Source organism: Pseudophryne corroboree, chromosome 2 (assembly GCF_028390025.1).
Source record: "Pseudophryne corroboree isolate aPseCor3 chromosome 2, aPseCor3.hap2, whole genome shotgun sequence".
Classification (NCBI taxonomy): Eukaryota; Metazoa; Chordata; class Amphibia; order Anura; family Myobatrachidae; genus Pseudophryne; species Pseudophryne corroboree.
The window spans coordinates 1,025,525,533-1,025,543,581 of NC_086445.1; the positions used below are offsets into that span (position 1 = coordinate 1,025,525,533).

Genomic DNA, 18,049 nt, shown 5'->3' on the forward strand with positions numbered 1-18,049 from the left:
AAGTGAAAAACTGATACCACCTTAAGGAGAAACTGGGGACGAGTCCTCAATTCTGCCCTATCCATATCTGATTTTCCATAAGGACTTTTATATGACAAAGCCGCCAATTCTGATACACGCCTGGCCGAAAACAAGGCCAATAACATGACCACTTTCAACGTGAGATATTTTAGATCCACGGTTTTTAGTGGTTCAAACCAATGTGATTTTAAGAAACTCAACACCACGTTGAGATCCCAAGGTGCCACTGGAGGCACAACGGGGGGCTGAATATGCAGCACTCCTTTTACAATGTCTGAACTTCAGGTACTGAAGCTAATTTTTTCTGGAAGAAAATCGACAGAGCCGAGATCTGTGTCTTAATGGAGCCTAATTTTAGGCCCATAGACACTCCTGCTTGTAGGAAATGCAGAAATCGACCTAGTTGAAATTCCTCTGTTGGGGCCTTTTTTGGCCTCACACCAAGCAACATATTTCCGCCATATGCGGTGATAATGTTTTGCAGTTACATCTTTCCTGGCTTGAATCAGCGTAGGAATGACTTCCTCCGGAATGCCCTTTTCCTTTAGGATCCGGCGTTCAACCGCCATGCCATCAAAACGTAGCCGCGGTAAGTCTTGGAACAGACAGGGCCCCTGCTGCAGCAGGTCCTGTCTGAGCGGCAGAGGCCATGGGTCCTCTGATATATTTTCTTGAAGTTCTGGGTACCAGGCTCTTCTTGGCCAATCCGGAACCACGAGTATCGTTCGTACTCCTCGCCTTCATATTATTCTCAGTACCTTTGGTATGAGAGGCAGAGGGGGGAACACATAAACCGAATGGTACACCCACGGTGTTACCAGAGCGTCCACAGCTATCGCCTGAAAGTCCCTTGACCTGGCGCAATATCTTTTATAGCTTTTTGTTGAGGCGGGACGCCTTCATGTCCACCTGTGGCCTTTCCCAATGGTGTACAATCCTTTGGAAGACTTCTGGATGAAGTCCCCACACTCTCGGGTGGAAGTCGTGTCTGCTGAGAAGATCTGCTTCCCAGTTGTCCACTCCGGGAATGAACACTGCTGACAGTGCTAACACATGATTTTCCGCCCATCGGAGAATCCTTGTGGCTTCTGCCATCGCCATCCTGCTTCTTGTGCCGCCCTGTTGGTTTACATGGGCGACTGCCGTGATGTTGCCTGATTGGATCAGGACCGGCTGGTTTTGAAGCAGAGGCCTTGCCTGACTCAGGGCATTGTAAATGGCCCTCTGTTCCAGAATATTTATGTAGGGAAGTCACCTGACTTGACCAAAGTCCCTGGAAGGTTCTTCCCTGTGTGACTGCCCCCCAGCCTCAAAGGCTGGCATCCATGGTCACTAGGACCTAGTCCTGTATGTCGAACCTGCGGCCCTCTTGAAGATGGGCACTCTGCAGCCACTACAGTAGAGATACCCTGGTCCTTGGAGACAAGGTTATCAGCCTAATGCATCTGAAGATGCGACCCGGACCACTTGTCTAACAGGTCCCCCTGAAAAGTTCTTGCATGGAACCTGCCGAATGGGATTGCTTCGTAGGAAGCTATCATTTTTCCCAGGACTCGCGTGCAATGATGCACCGATAACTGTTTTGGCTTCAGGAGGTCTCTGACTAGAGATGACAGCTCCTTGGCTTTCTCCTGCGGGAGAAACACTTATTTCTGGTCTGTGTCCAGAACCATCCCCAGGAACAGTAGACGTGTCGTAGGAACCAGCTGTGACTCTGGACTGTTTAGAATCCAACCGTGCTGTTGTAGCACTTTTCAAAATAGTGCTACCCCGACTAGCAACTGCTCCTTGGACCTCGCCCTTATAAGGAGATTGTCCAAGTACGGGATAATTAAAACTCCCCTTTTTCGAAGGAGTATCATCATTCCGGCCATTACCATGGTAACACCCTCGGTGCCATGTACAGTCCAAACGGCAGAGTCGGGATTTGGTAATGGTAATCCTGTACCACAAATCTGAGGTACTCCTGGCGAGGATAGTAAATAGGGACATGCAGGTAAGCATCCTTGATGTCCCGGGATACCATGTAATCCCCCTCGTCCAGGCTTGCAATAACCGCCCTGAGCGATTCCATCTTGAACTTGAATTTTTTATGTATGTGTTCAAGGATTTTAAATATAAAAAAGGGTCACACCGAACCATGCGGTTTCGGTACCCCAAACCGTGTGGAATAGTAACCCCGTCCTTGTTGGAGTAGGGGCACCTTAAGTATTACCTGCTGGGAATACAGCTTATTAATTGCCTCTAGCACAGCCTCCCTGCCTGAGGGAGTTGTCGGCAAGGCATATTTGAGGAAACGGCGGGGGGAAGACATCTCGAATTCCAGCTTGTACCCCTGAAATACTACTTGAACGAAACAGGGATCCACCTGTGAGCGAGCCCACTGATCGCTGAAATTTTTGAGACGGCCCCCCACCGTACCTGGCTACACCTGTGGAGCCCCCGCGTCATGCTGTGGACTCAGAGGAAGCGAGAGAAGAATTATGATTCTGGGAACAGGCTGACTGGTGCAGCTTTTTCCCTCTTCCCTTGTCTCTGTACAGAAAGGAAGCGCCTTTGACCCGCTTGCTTTTCTGAAGCCGAAAGGACTGTACCTGATAATACAGTGCTTTCTTAGTCTGTGAGGAAAACTGAGGTAAAAATATTTCTTCCCAGCTGTTGCTGCTGATACGAGGTCCCAGAGACCATCCCCAAATAATTCCTCACCCTTATAAGGCAGAATCTCTATGCGCCTTTTAAGGTCAGCATCACCTGTCCAGTGACAGGTCTCTAATACCCTCCTGACAGAATGGACATTACATTCATTTTGGATGCCAGCCGGCAAAATATCCCTCTGTGCATCCCTCATATATAAGACGACGTCTTTAATATGTTCTCATGTTAGCAAACTAGTATGTTTGACAGGGTCACCGACCACGCTGCAGCAGCACGCTCTGCAGGTTTCAGTCTAGTACCTGAGTGTGTAAATACAGACTTCAGGATAGCCTCCTGCTTTTTATCAACAGGTACCTTCAAAGTGGCCGTTCCTAAAACGGCAGTGCCACCTATTTTGACAACCGTGTGAGCGCCTTATCCACCCTAGGGGATATCTCCCAGCGTAACTTATCCTCTGGCGGGAAAAGGTACGCCATCAGTAACTTTTTAGAAATTACCAGTTTCTTATCAGGGGGAACCCACGCTTTTCACACACTTCATTCATTCATCTGATGGGGGAACAAAACACTGCCTGCTTTTTCTCCCCAAACATAAAAACCCATTTTTAGAGGTTAATGTCAGAAATGTGTAACACATTTTTTATTGCCGGGATCAAGTCACGGATGTTCCTAGTGGATTGTGTATATGTCTCAACCTCGTCGACACTGGAGTCAGACTCCGTGTCGACATCTGTGTCTGCCATCTGAATGAGCGGGCGTTTTTGAGCCCCTGATGGCCTTTGAGACGCCTGGGCAGGCACGGGCTGAGAAGCCGGCTGTCCCACAGCTGTTACGTCATCCACCCTTTTATGTAAGGAGTTGACACTGTCGGTTAATACCTTTTACCTAACCATCCACTCTGGTGTCGGCCCCACAGGGGGCGACATCACATTTATCGGCATCTGCTCCGTCACTATATAAGCCTCCTCCTCAAACATGTCGACACAGCTGTACCGACACACCGCACACACACACGGAATGCTCTGACTGAGGACAGGACCCACAAAGCCCTTTGGGGAGACAGAGAGAGAGTATGCCAGCACACACCAGAGCGCTATATAATGTGGGGATTAACACTATAACTGAGTGAATTTTCCCCCATAGCTGCTTGTATATACAATATTGCGCCTAAATTTAGTGCCCCCCCCTCTCTTTTTAACCCTTTGAGTGAAAACTACAGGGGAGAGCCTGGGGAGCTTTCTTCCAGTTGCACTGTGAAGAGAAAATGGCGCCAGTGTGTCTGAGGGAGATAGCTCCGCCCCTTTTCCGCGGCCTATTCTCCCGCTTTTCTCTGGATTCTGGCAGGGGTATTTACCACATATATAGCCTCTGGGGCTATATATTGTGGTATTTTTGCCAGCCAAGGTGTTTTTATTGCTGCTCAGGGCGCCCCCCCCAAGCGCCCTGCACCCTCAGTGACCGGAGTGTGAAGTGTGTATGAGGAGCAATGGCGCACAGCTGCAGTGCTGTGCGCTACCTTGGTGAAGACTGATGTCTTCTGCCGCCGTTTTTCCAGACCTCTTCTTGCTTCTGGCTCTGTAAGGGGGACGGCGGCGCGGCTCCGGGACCGAACTCCAAGGACTGGGCCTGCGGTCGATCCCTCTGGAGCTAATGGTGTCCAGTAGCCTAAGAAGCCCAATCCGGCTGCAAGCAGGCGAGTTCGCTTCTTCTCCCCTTAGTCCCTCGCTGCAGTGAGCCTGTTGCCAGCAGGTCTCACTGAAAATAAAAAACCTAAATCTATACTTTCTTTCTAAGGGCTCAGGAGAGCCCCTAGTGTGCATCCAACCTCGGCCGGGCACAAGATCTAACTAAGGCTTGGAGGAGGGTCATAGTGGGAGGAGCCAGTGCACACCAGGTAGTCATAAATCTTTCTAGAGTGCCCAGCCTCCTTCGGAGCCCGCTATTCCCCATGGTCCTTACGGAGTTCCCAGCATCCACTAGGACGTCAGAGAAATTGAGTTTGCTAATTGCTATTTTTATGGTTGTGCGCTGGAATGCTTTATTATACAGTATCATGTATGTCATGGGTCATCATTTATAGGTACTGTAGCCTACAAAGTCCAAAACTCTACAGTAGGTAGAAATCAAGCTGGAGTTTGCACCTAGGTAAAACCATGCTGTACCGATGGAGGGCAAAAGTAACATGTCCGTACAGATATCGGGTTGTTAACTCAACTTCAAACTGTGCCATTATAATAAGGTTGGTCGGTCTCTTTGTGCTACATGCAAACTCAGTCTGTATTTTTCCTGCATGCAAAAATAAAGTGCCATCTGACCCCACCCTTGCCTTGCAAGATGGTTTGTCCATAACCGACAGAGGGCCTAATTCAGTAAGGATTACAATTGCAATCCTTTGGAATGCAAATGCAGAAGGAGGTATATACCGTCTCCTCCCTGCACACCACCTCCCCCCTGCATACCACCTCCTCTCTGTTACCACCTCCTCCCTGCACACCGCCTCCTCCCACACACTGCATACCACCTCCCCCCCTGCACACCACCTCCTTCCTGCACACCGCCTCCCCCCTGCACACCACCTCCCCCCTGCATACCACCTTCCCTCTACACACCGCCTCCCCCCTGCATACCCCCTCATCCCTGCACACCGCCTTCTTCCTGCAAACCACATTCCCACTACACACCGCCTCCCCCCTGCATACCACCTACTTCCTGCACACCACCTCCTCCCTGCACACCGCCTCCTCCCTGCATACCACCTACTCCCTGCACACCACCTGCCCTCTACACATCGTCTCCTCACTGCACACCGCTTCTCCCCTGCACACCACCTCCTCACTGCACACCGCCTATTCACTGCACACTACCTCCATCTTGCACACCGCCTCCTCACTGCATACCACCTCCTTCCTGCACACCGCCTTCTCCCTGCATACCACCTCCTTCCTGCACACCGCCTCCTCCCTGCATACCACCTCCCCTCTTGCACACCGCCTCCTCCCTGCATACCACCTCCTTCCTGCATACCACCTCCTTCCTGCACACCGCCTCCTCCCTGCATACCACCTCCTTCCTGCACACCACCTCCCCCCTGCATACCTCATCCCTGCACACCGCCTTCTTCCTGCACACTACCTCCCCTCTACACACCGCCTCCTCCCTGCATACCACCTACTTACTGCACACTGCCTCCTCACTGCACACCACCTCCTTCCTGCACACTGCCTTCTTCCTACACACTAGCTCCCCTCTACACACCGCCTCCTCCCTGCACCACGCCTATTCCCTGCATACCACCTCCTTTCTGCATACCACCTCCACCCTTCACGCCGCCTCCTTCCTGCACACCGCCTCCTCCCTGCACACCGCCTCCTGCCTGCACACCGCCTCCTTCCTGCATACCCTCTCCTCCCTGCACACCGCCTCCTCCCTACACACCGCCTCCCCTCTGCACAGCACCTCCTCACTGCATACCACCTCCTTCCTGCATTTGCGATCTCATGTGGGATGAACATCGTGACCATCAGTTGCGATGATCATCTGTGGCATCAGGCTGAGTAGGCCTGAGCTTACTCAGGCTTGACGTCGCAATGCGGTTTGTGGGGCCAAGAAAAGTGCGTATGCGACGCAGTCCTTGGCCTTGCCACTCCCGGAAAACAAGGGCAACGCCCCGTTTTCCCCAACGACGTCTACAGCTGCCCCCATCCCTCCCCGCGAATGCCTCTGTCAGTCAACCAGGCAGAGGCGTTGGCATTTTAGCGATGCGACCGCAGGACCCGTTCTACACATGCACAGTTTCACAGCCATCGCTTATGCGATCCTTACTGAATTAGGACCAGAGACTGCATCATGCATATGTTCTATTCTAAGTGAACAGGAACATGATTTTTTTTCTTACTTTGTTGTATACACAGTGTATATAGCACTATTTAATTAGAAATAAAATTGTGTGGATTCCTTTTACGTTTGAATCACAAATGTTGAGGTAAAAAAAAAGAAAAAGTATGCAATGTATCTGCCTCTCAGAGACTGAACACTCACAAGAACTGAATGGCGGTTTGCTGTATTGCAACGGGTAAAGACGTGGTTTTGGTAACTGGTGCCTAATTAAAGGGGGAAAGGGAAAGGTCCAAACTGATAATAAAATGGTTTGAGGACAGCTACTTTCTGGCAAGCAGTTGTTACTAACTGTTCTCATACATCCAGCCTCAATACGCCACACAGCGGGAGATGCCCGGCGGGAGTGAGCCACCAGGTCCCATGCAACTCTGACACCATATTTTTGCCGAAAATGCACCAGGACACTAATCTGGTTATTTTGACAAGCGACACTTGTGTAACTGTATGCCACCGAGTCTGTATATGAAGCACAACGGAACTTTGCTCTATGGTAGCACTTCATATACAGAATCAGAGACTCAGACGCACACCGATATACAGTACAGTCTCCTGTGCACCCTAGTCACATTGCAATTAAGACGCATTTTCAGACAGACGCATAAGATATGCCTGATGCACGGGACCTGTTTGACGTGACTGTAGCAATGACGTATGAAGACACATTTGTATCTACCTGGGAGCGGAAAATTTCACCATTTACAATATAATTTGGTAAGCACACAAAATTAACCCTTAGTGCTCCAGGGAACCTATAAACTTGTTGTTTTCATCAATTGTAAACAAAGAAAAACAATAGTAGTAATAATAATAATAATAATAATAAAAAGACTAAATAAATAATAATTTTGGAAGATACAGAAATTGATTTTTGGAAGTAAAAATGAAACAAAGTTTAATATATTGATAAAATGTTTATAACATTGTAAAAACGAAAAAAAAAAAAAAAAAAAAAATAACCCTTACAGCGCCATTTATGCATAGACAAGTGTATTAACAAAGTGAAATATAAGAATACACGTCATGAATTGAGTCCCTTTGTGGCTATAGCAGGCTTGCCTGGTAACCTGTTCTACTTTTAGACAGCCTCATTTTACATCTAGATTATTATAGAAAGTGTATTCATTATCCTGGACCATTTTATGAGACTCAAAGTAAGAGGACTAGTTACTATTTATTTAAATAAGATGAAAATATGTTAATTTACTTCAAAGTTGATATATTTGGCATATGCGTCTTTAGTGGTCCCTACACCAATTCTAAATATTCCATATTTTAGCTTAAGGTCATGTGAGGTCTGTATGACCTCTATCTGGAGAGGAATCCCCTGAGAAGGGAAAGAATGAGCTGTCATTATGAGATTAGCGTAGAGCTGGTAAATGCCCACTACCCCACTGACATATGTATTGAACCAGAAATATTGCCTATTACACTATACTCTAAAAATGGATTATGTGTAAACTGGAGTACAATGTGGTATATAATAATAATAAAATTAATAATAATAATACCATCATTACTGATTTAATTATTTCTACTAATGACAAATATTGTATTGCATTTTTAATTAATATATAAAATCTAAAAAAATTATATATATATTTTTAAGTCAAATTAAAGTGATGTAAAATGACCATTATATTTTTAAGATAAATTATAGATTAAGCCTGAATATATTTCTAATCCACTGTAATTTTTCCCAATATTCAAATAGTTATTACTTTAAACTATGGTGTTTAAAAGACATTAAAGACTTTTTGTTTTGTTTTAAAATTTTAATATAACTATCATTTAATAAACATTTTTTTTTTAAAACAATGCTTAAACTACCTTTGAGGTTTAAAAAATTCCATACATCATTTATAATAGGCTACGCCAATGGTTCCCAAACTTTCTTGAATCACGGTACCTTAGAATATTATCATTTTTTCAAGGCGCCCCTTGTCCAAATGTTTCTTATTTATAAATAAAAAATATATATATTAAGTATATTGTGTCTATGGGGTAAATTTACTAAAGCTTTTCGAACAGAAAATTTGTGATGTTGCCCACAGCAACCAATTATATGCTGCCTGTCATTTTCTAAAAGACAATAGAGAAATGATAGATAGCACCTGATTGGTTGCTATGGGCAACATCACCAATTCTGTTTTAGAAGCTTTAGTAAATTTACCCCTACGTGTCAACCTTAGGTTCAGTTATGTGGCGGTGTACAGTTGTGGTTCTAATTGTTCATATATTTTATGATTGGCAGCCACCAGCACTAGTTTTGCTTGTCACATTGACCATAAAAAAAATAGTTTTGGACCTGAACCACCAACCTGAGGCAGCCCTGCAAAGCCTTGCAGCACCCCAGAGTTCCTAGGCACAATGTGAGAGCCACTGGGCTACGCTATTTAGTGTTAGAGACTATGATGCTAAACCAGTGATAAATGCTCTGTTTTATTTTGCAATGAACGCTGTTTTTTCACCCGTCTCTTATTATTATTGTTGTTGTTGTTTAGTTATATGGGGCCACAAGGGTTCAGCAGCGTCTAACAAAGTACATAAACAATGAGCAAAACAAGAAAACAATGACTATAGGCCCATAGGCACTAGACGAGAAAGTGAAAGATCTCGCTCAAATTGGCCCTTCTGAGCGAGCTCTTTTACTTGCAATCTTGTGTAGTGTGTACACTCAATGTCGTTAACGATACGCGGGAGTGCGCATCGTTAACGACCCTCTCCCTCATCTGTACATCGCTAACGACAGCTGCAGCATGGGCGTCGTTCTCCCCCACTGTTGCTCCCTTTCCCGCTGACATCAGCAAATGTGTATGCACTTGCCGATGCCGGCACCCCACCGGGTCCCCGATATTGGTGTCGGCGGGGACTCGTTTAGTGTGTATGGGCCTTTACAGTACAAGACAATGTAGGACAAGTACATGATATATAAACATCTCTGCATCAGGGGACAGGACACTGAAATAATCTTCATGGTGGCAGAACCGAGGGTTAGGTGCCTATGAAGTAGATGATAGTCTAAAAGAGGGAAAAGCAAATGAGAGGAGAGGACCCTGTGCGTGAGAGTTTACATTCTAAAAGGGGAGGGGCAGACAGACAGGAGTGACACAGATGGGGTAGGTGGTGAGCTTGGAATAGAGGGTTAGGATGAGAGATGGCTGGGTTTGGTGAAGAAATGGGTCTAGAGAGCCCATTTAAAGTTTTGCAGTGAGGTGGAGCATCTGATAGGGAGAGGTAGAGAATTCCAGAGGAAGGGATGTAGGGAGAACCACGTCCAAAATCTTGGGAGGCAGGAATAGAAGGAAGTAATCAGTAGGCGGCATGTATTTGTGGAGCAAAGGAGGTCAGATATGTAAAAGGATATGTAGAAGGAATGGGGAGGGCTTTGTGAGTGTAAGAAGCTAAAATTGGATTCAGAAGGGGAGCCAGTAAAGGGCGCGTAAGAGTGGGGAGGCGGACGTAGTGCATTTGGTGAGGAAGATGACCCTGGCAGCAGCACTGAGGACAAATTGGAGTGGAGAGAGGCGTTTGTCTGGGAGGACAAATATGAGATTACAGTAGAAATACAAAGATAGTAGACCACTGCACTCACTGCGGCTGCAGTTATGTAGAACCCTGGTGTCACTCAACACCATATACCGTGAACATAAGCAAACAATGAGAACTACCCAACTGCGCACAGCTTGTAAAGGTCCACTTAAATGTAGAAAGTTTCGAAAAATACGTCAGTCAAAATAGTGGAGAGGAGGTCGTTGTCCAATCTTCTTCTCTTCTTCTTTTCTTCCTTTTTGATTCAGAGGAGTCCCCTTCAAATTCGCCAAATGTCCCTCAAAAACAGTGGAAGAGCAATATTGTGTAGTATGTCCTAAATTTTGGTGGTTCTGGGTTGTGTGGTTCAACAAGATGGTTCGTACCGTACTCACGTCTAATACGGAGGAATTCACACGTATAAAGGTTTCTTTATGGATCCAAAACTTCTCCTAACTGGATAGTTGGTTAGTCGTGTTCTTTCAAATCCTCACCAAGTGGTGTCCCAACGTGAGAGATACTGGGGAGAAGAATACCTCAATTAATGAATACACCACGGTCGATTTTATTCAATTAATCACACTGACGGCCGGTGAAATAAACTAGCATACCGTACTCACACTCCAAGTATATTTAGTATACCCATAAAGGTATCTTTAAAAGTAATCCAAACTCAGACAGATCAAAGTAAAGATGTAGATGGGCAAGTGAAAAGACCTCCTTGTCGAAACGCGTTGGTGTGAGGGCTATACACTACCTACAGACTATCCAGACTACCATCGATGGAGATTGGAAGCACTCGTGAGTGGAGTTCCACTTCCTGGGAAGAAAGTGGAAAAAGAAACCGCTACGTGCTGGATAACATCATAGAAGATTGTAAGTGGGGTACGCTTGCCCATCTACATCTTTACTTTGATCTGTCTGAGTTTGGATTACTTTTAAAGATACCTTTATGGGTATACTAAATATACTTGGAGTGTGAGTACGGTATGCTAGTTTATTTCACCGGCCGTCAGTGTGATTAACTGAATAAAATCGACCGTGGTGTATTCATTCATTGAGGTATTCTTCTCCCCGGTATCTCTCACGTTGGGACACCACTTGGTGAGGATTTGAAAGAACATGACTAACCAACTATCCAGTTAGGAGAAGTTTTGGATCCATAAAGAAACCTTTATACGTGTGAATTCCTCCGTATTAGACGTGAGTACGGTACGAACCATCTTGTTGAACCATACAACCCAGAACCACCAAAATTTAGGACATACTACACAATATTGCTCTTCCACTGTTTTTGAGGGACATTTGGCGAATTTGAAGGGGACTCCTCGGAATCAAAAAGGAAGAAAAGAAGAAGATTGGACAACGACCTCCTCTCCACTATTTTGACTGACGTATTTTTCGAAACTTTCTACATTTAAGTGGACCTTTACAAGCTGTGCGCAGTTGGGTAGTTCTCATTGTTTGTTTATGAGATTACAGTAGTCCAATCTGAAGATTAGGGAGTGGGTGAAGCTACTGCCATATTTGGGTGGATTGGCTGCAGTGAAACTTTGTCTATGGCTGCCGCATTTTAATTACCTACCGGTAAATCCTTTTCTCATAGTCCGTAGAGGATACTGGGGTTCCATTTAGTACCATGGGGTATAGACGGTCCACTAGGAGCCATGAGTACTTTAAGAATTTGATAGTTTGGGCTGGCTCCTCCCTCTATGCCCCTCCTACCAGACTCAGGCCAGAAAACTGTGCCTGAGGAGACGGACATACTTTGAGAGAAGGATAGATAATGATAGTGGTGAGATTCCGAACCAGCACACACAAGAGGAAAGCCAAGCTAACCCAACTTTAAACAGGAACAGCAACGGCTGAACTAACATTACTTTACTAAGTAACAGTGCAGGAAAAATGAAGCACCAAGCGGGCGCCCAGTATCCTCTACGGACTACGAGAAAACGATTTACCGGTAGGTAATCAAATTCCTATTTGCTCTTACGTCCTAGAGGATACTGGGGTTCCATTTAGTACCATGGGGATGTACCAAAGCTCCAAAACCGGGTGGGAGAGTGTCGAGGTTCCTGCAGAACTGATTGACCAACCTGAAGGTCCTCAGAGGCCAAAGTATTGAACTTGTAGAACTTAGCAAACGCGTTCAAACCTGACCAAGTAGCTGCTCGGCAGAGCTGTAAAGCCGCGACACCCCGGGCAGCCGCCCAGGAAGAACCCACCAACCTAGTAGCGTGGGCCTGTACAGATTTTGGACATGGCAAACCTGCCGTGGAATAAGCATGCTGGATAGTAAGCCTGATCCAGCGTGCAATTGTCTCCTTTGAAGCAGGACACCCAATTTTATTGGGATCATAAAGAACAAACAGCGAGTCCGATTTTCTGTGACGAGCTGTTCGCTTTACATACACCTTCAAAGCCCTCACAACTTTCAAAAACTTTGAAGTAGCAGAGGTGTCAGTGACAATCGGAACCACAATAGGTTGGTTGATGTGAAACGCAGACACCACTTTAGGAAGAAATTGCTGATGAGTTCTGAGTTCAGCTCTGTCCTCATCGAAAATCTAATAGGGTCTTTTGTGAGACAAGGACCCCAGCTCCGACACACGTCTTGCTGAAGCCAAGGCCAACACTGTGACGGTCTTCCACATAAGATATTTTACGTCCTCCTCCCTTTAACGGTTCAAACCAGTCTGATTGGAGGAACTGCAGCACTACATTGAGATCCCAAGGTGCTGTGGGAGGCACAAAGGGAGGTAGGATGTGCAGAAAACCTTTCAAGAAATTCTGGACCTCAGGGAGAGAAGACAATTGTCTTTGACAGAAAATGGACAAGGCTGAAATCTGGACTTTTATAGAGCCCAGACGTAGGCCCACATCCACACCTGCCTGCAGAAAAAGCAGGAAACGTCCCAGATAAAAATCCACCGCAGAATAATTTCTGCTCTAACACCAAGAGACGTATTTCTTCCAAATACGATGGTAATGCTTAGACGTTACCCCCTTCCTGGCTTGGATCTTAGTCGGGATAACCTTGTTAGGGATCCCTTTCCTGGCTAGAATCAGCCGCTCAACTTCCATGCCGTCAAACGTAGCCGCGGTAAGTCCTGATAGACAAATGGGCCCTGTTGCAGAAGATCCTCGTGAAGAGGTAGAGGCCACGGATCTTCGAGGAGCATCTCCAGAAGGTCCGCATACCAGGCCCTTCTTGGCCAGTCCGGAGCAATGAGTATTGCTTGAACCTTTTCCCTTTTTATTCGCTTTAGAAATCTTGGGATCAGAGGAAGTGGAGGTAACACATACACATATGATAGACCCATGGAGTCATCAGGGCGTCTACCGTCTCAACCTGGAACAATACCATCTGAGCTTCTTGTTGAGACGAAAGGCCATCATGTCGATCTGTGGATATCCCCATGGACGTGTCAAGCACCTGAACACTTCTGGGTGAAGGCCCCACTCCCCCAGGTGCAGGTTGTGTCTGCAGAGGAAGTCTGCTTCCCAGTTGTCTACTCTCGGAATGAAGACCGCTGACAATGCCACAGCGTTTTTTTTTCTGCCCGGAGGAGAATTCTTGACCCCTCCGACTGCTTTGTTTTTCATTCTGCCCTGTCGGTTTATATATGACACTGCAGTCACATTGTCCAAATGGACCTGAATGGCCCGGTCTTGAAGATGTGAGGCCTGCAGAAGGGCATTGTATATGGCCCTGAGTTCCAGAATGTTGACTGGAAGGATGACTTCCTGACTTGACCATCTTCCTTGAAACTGCACCCCCTGGGTGACTGCTCCCCAACCTCTGAGGCTTGAGTCTGTGGTTTACACAATTTAGTTCTGAATTCCGAACTTGCGACCCTCAATGACAGACGGATCCTCTGGTGCATGTGAAGATGCGAACCGGACCATTTGTCCAATAGATCGAGCTGGAAGGGTCTTGTGTGAAACCTTCCGTATTGAAGCATCTCGTAAGCGGCACCATTTTCCCCAGAAGACGAATGCATAGATGCACCGATATCCGGGTTGGCTTCAGGGCATCCCAAACCATCGACTGGATTACCAATGCCTTTTCCAACAGAAGGAACACTTTCTGCGATTGTGTCCAGTAACATTCCCAGGAATGGAAGCCTCCATGTTGGCTCCAGGTGAGATTTCAGAAGGTTCAGAATCCACCCATGATCCTGGAGGAGTTTGGTTGAGAGACCAATGCTGTCCAGCAACCTTTCCCTGGACGGTGCTTTTATCAAGAGATCGTCCAGGTACGGAATTATGTTCACTCCCTGCTTGCGGAGTAGAAACATCATCTCTGCCATCACCTGGGGGGAGGGTTTAGCTAGAAACTACGGGTCATGCAGTGAGAATAGTGGGGATGGCGGTAGTAAACGAAATGGGGGAGAAGTTGGGGGGAGGGTAAGAGCAGGCGGTAAGGTTACTAACATGGGTACTAAAAGAGATTTTACCAAAGCACTAACCAATGACCATTACAGGTCATCATTGCTACATAAGGTGAAAGATGTCCCTAACGCAAGGGGAAATACTTATCTTAGTTGTATGTATGTAAACGCCATAAGCATTACTGGCAAAAAGGGTGAACTAGAAATACTTGCAGCAAGCAAACAGTATGATATTATAGGCATTACTGAAACTTGGTGGGACGAATCTCATGATTGGACAGTTAATCTAGAGGGCTATACACTGTTTAGGAGAGACAGACTAAATAAAAAGGGTGGAGGGGTGTGTCTTTACGTAAAGCCGTTTTTAAAACCTGATATACGGGTAGATATTCAGGAGGGGACTGTAGACACTGTCGAGATATTATGGGTAGAAATTGCATGCGGGGAAAAAGGAATAAAAAAAGTTAGTACAGGTTGAGTATCCCTTATCCAAAATGCTTGGGACCAGAGGTATTTTGGATATCGGATTTTTCCGTATTTTGAAATAATTGCATACCATAATGAGATATCATGGCGATAGGACCTAAGTCTAAGCACAGAATGCATTTATGTTTCATATAAACCTTATACACACAGCCTGAAGGTAATTTTAGCCAATATTTTTAATAACTTTGTGCATTAATCAAAGTGTGTCTACATTCACACAATTCATTTATGTTTCATATACACCTTAAACACACAGCCTGACGGTCATTTAATACAATATTTTTAATAACTTTGTGTATTAAACAAAGTTTGTGTACATTGAGTCATCAAAAAACAAAGGTTTCACTATCTCACTCTCACTCAAAAAAGTCTGTATTTCGGAATATTTGGATATGGGATACTCAACCTGTATTGGGTGTATGCTATAGGCCGCCTGGTATCAACGCATCTGATGAGGAATTGTTACTAAAGCAAATTGAAAGAGCAGCAGGAGACATAGTAGTGATGGGAGATTTTAACTATCCAGAGATAAACTGGAAAAACGATTCATGTGATACTGCTAGGGGCAATATGTTTTTAAACACACTTAATGATAACTACTTAGTTCAACTAATTGAGGAACCAACTAGGTACAATGCAATCTTAGACCTGGTATTAACAAACAATGAGGATTTGGTATCAGGTATTATAGTAGGGGAACCCATAGGAAACAGCGACCACAATATGGTCACATTCAATATCAGTTTCCATAAACAGCCCTATACTGGCTCAACTAGGACTCTAAACTTTAGCAAACCAAATTTTGAAAAGATTAGGGTATTTTTCAGGGATATTGAATGGGAAGGTTTGTTTTTAGGAAAAAATACTACGGAGAAATGGGAGGTACTAAAGTTCCTGCTAGCTAAAAATACACAAATTTATTCCTACGAGCAGCAAAAAAAGGAATAAAAATCATAAACCGATGTGGCTTAACAAAAAGATTAAGGAACTTATGGGCAAGAAAAGGCAAGCATTTAAAAAATACAAATCTGACGGGGAAGCAGAGTCATTTCAGCACTATAAGGAATGTAACAAAATATGCAAAAAGGAAATAAGAGCGGCTAAAGTAGAAACTGAAAAACTAGTAGCAAAGGAAAGCTAAGCGAATCCCAAAAAATTCTTTAAATACATTAATAGCAAAAGATTAAAGAAGGAGAGTATAGGCCCTTTAAAAGACAAGTTGGGAGTCTAAAGAAAAGATGATAATGACATAGCGGACACACTAAATGAGTTTTTTTCAACAGTATTTACTAGAGAGGACCCAATTCAGGGACTAACATATAATATCAATAATGAGAATATCCCACTGATAGGTACTTATTTAAGCAAGGAAGTAGTCTGTGACCGATTAAAACATGTAAAGATTAATAAGTCACCAGGTCCCGATGGTATTCACCCAAGGGTTCTAATGGAGCTTCATTCTGAACTTGCAAAACCGCTATTTTTGATCTTTAAGGATTCAGTAATATCAGGCATGGTTCCCAAAGACTGGCGTATAGCGGAAGTAGTGCCTATATTCAAAAAGGGAAGTAAAGCTGAACCAGGTAATTATAGACCAGTTAGTCTTACATCTATAGCGGGGAAAGTATTGGAAGGTATTCTAAGAGATAGTATTCAGAAGTTCCTTGAAGTCAATAAGATCATTAAAAGGAATCAACATGGGTTTATGAAGGACAGATCCTGTCAAACCAACTTACTAGGCTTTTATGAAACAGTAAGCGCAAACCTAGATCAGGGTAAAGAGGTGGATGTAATCTTTTTAGATTTTGCCAAAGCGTTCGATACTGTACCACACATGAGACTTATCTACAAGCTACAAGAATCAGGGCTAGGAAGCACAATATGCACTTGGGTTAAAAATTGGTTAGATAATAGGGAGCAGCGCGTTGTGGTTAATGGATCTTTTTCAACTTGGACTGAAGTGCTAAGTGGTGTGCCGCAAGGCTCAGTATTAGGACCGCTATTGTTCAATATTTTCATTAACGACCTGACAGAAGGTCTAGAGAGCATTGTGTCACTTTTTGCAGATGATACCAAATTGTGTAAAGTTATAAATGCGGAGGGGGATGCTGAGTCGCTTCAGAATGACTTAGTTAAATTAGAAGCTTGGGCAGCGAAATGGAGAATGCGCTTCAATACAGACAAGTGTAAGGTAATGCACTGTGGTAACAAGAACAAAAATAACACCTACCTACTAAATGGGGTAAAACTAGGGGATTCTGTACTGGAAAAGGACTTAGGTGTCCTCATAGATAGCAAACTAAGCAGTAGTACCCAAAGTAGGACTGCAGCAAAGAAGGCTAATAAGATATTAGCATGCATAAAACGGGGAATTGATGCTAGGGACGAGAGTATTATACTCCCGTTATATAAATCACTTGTGAGGCCACACCTTGAATACTGTGTACAATTCTGGGCACCTTACTACAAAAAGGATATCCTGGAGCTAGAAAAGGTTCAAAGGCGGACGACCAAACTAATTAAGGGTATGGAGACGCTGGAATACGAGGAAAGGCTTGCAGGACTAGGCATGTTTACACTGGAAAAGAGGAGATTAAGAGGGGACATGATCAGCATTTACAAATATATAAGGGGACAATATACAGATCTTGCGCAGGACCTGTTTTTGGTTAGATCAACACAAAGAACTCGTGGACACTCGCTCAGGTTAGAGAGGAGATTCCACACAATACGGCGTAAAGGCTTTTTTACGGTAAGGACGATACGCGTTTGGAATTCCCTGCCTGAGAGATTTGTAATGGCCAACTCAGTCAACACCTTTAAGAATGGGTTAGATAAATTCCTAATGGATAAGGATATCCAGGGTTACGGGGCATAGTCACGCACTATGGTTATTATAAAAAAGAAGGGTTAATTGGAACGGCAGTCAGCAACTTCAGTCAAAATTTTATACAAAATAATCGTGCATAGGAGACCACAAATAGGTTGAACCCGATGGACAATTGTCTTTTTTCAACCTTAGATACAATGTTACTATGTTACCTTGGTGAACACCCTCGGTGCCGTGGA

The 18,049-nt window shown here is 44.9% G+C and overlaps 1 protein-coding gene across 1 annotated transcript in view; it reads right to left on the reverse strand.

The window, feature by feature from the left end:
* Nucleotides 1-18,049, reverse strand: part of CD247 (CD247 molecule) — a 338,940-nt gene that overhangs the window by 186,137 nt on the left and 134,754 nt on the right. The window lies entirely within an intron of this gene.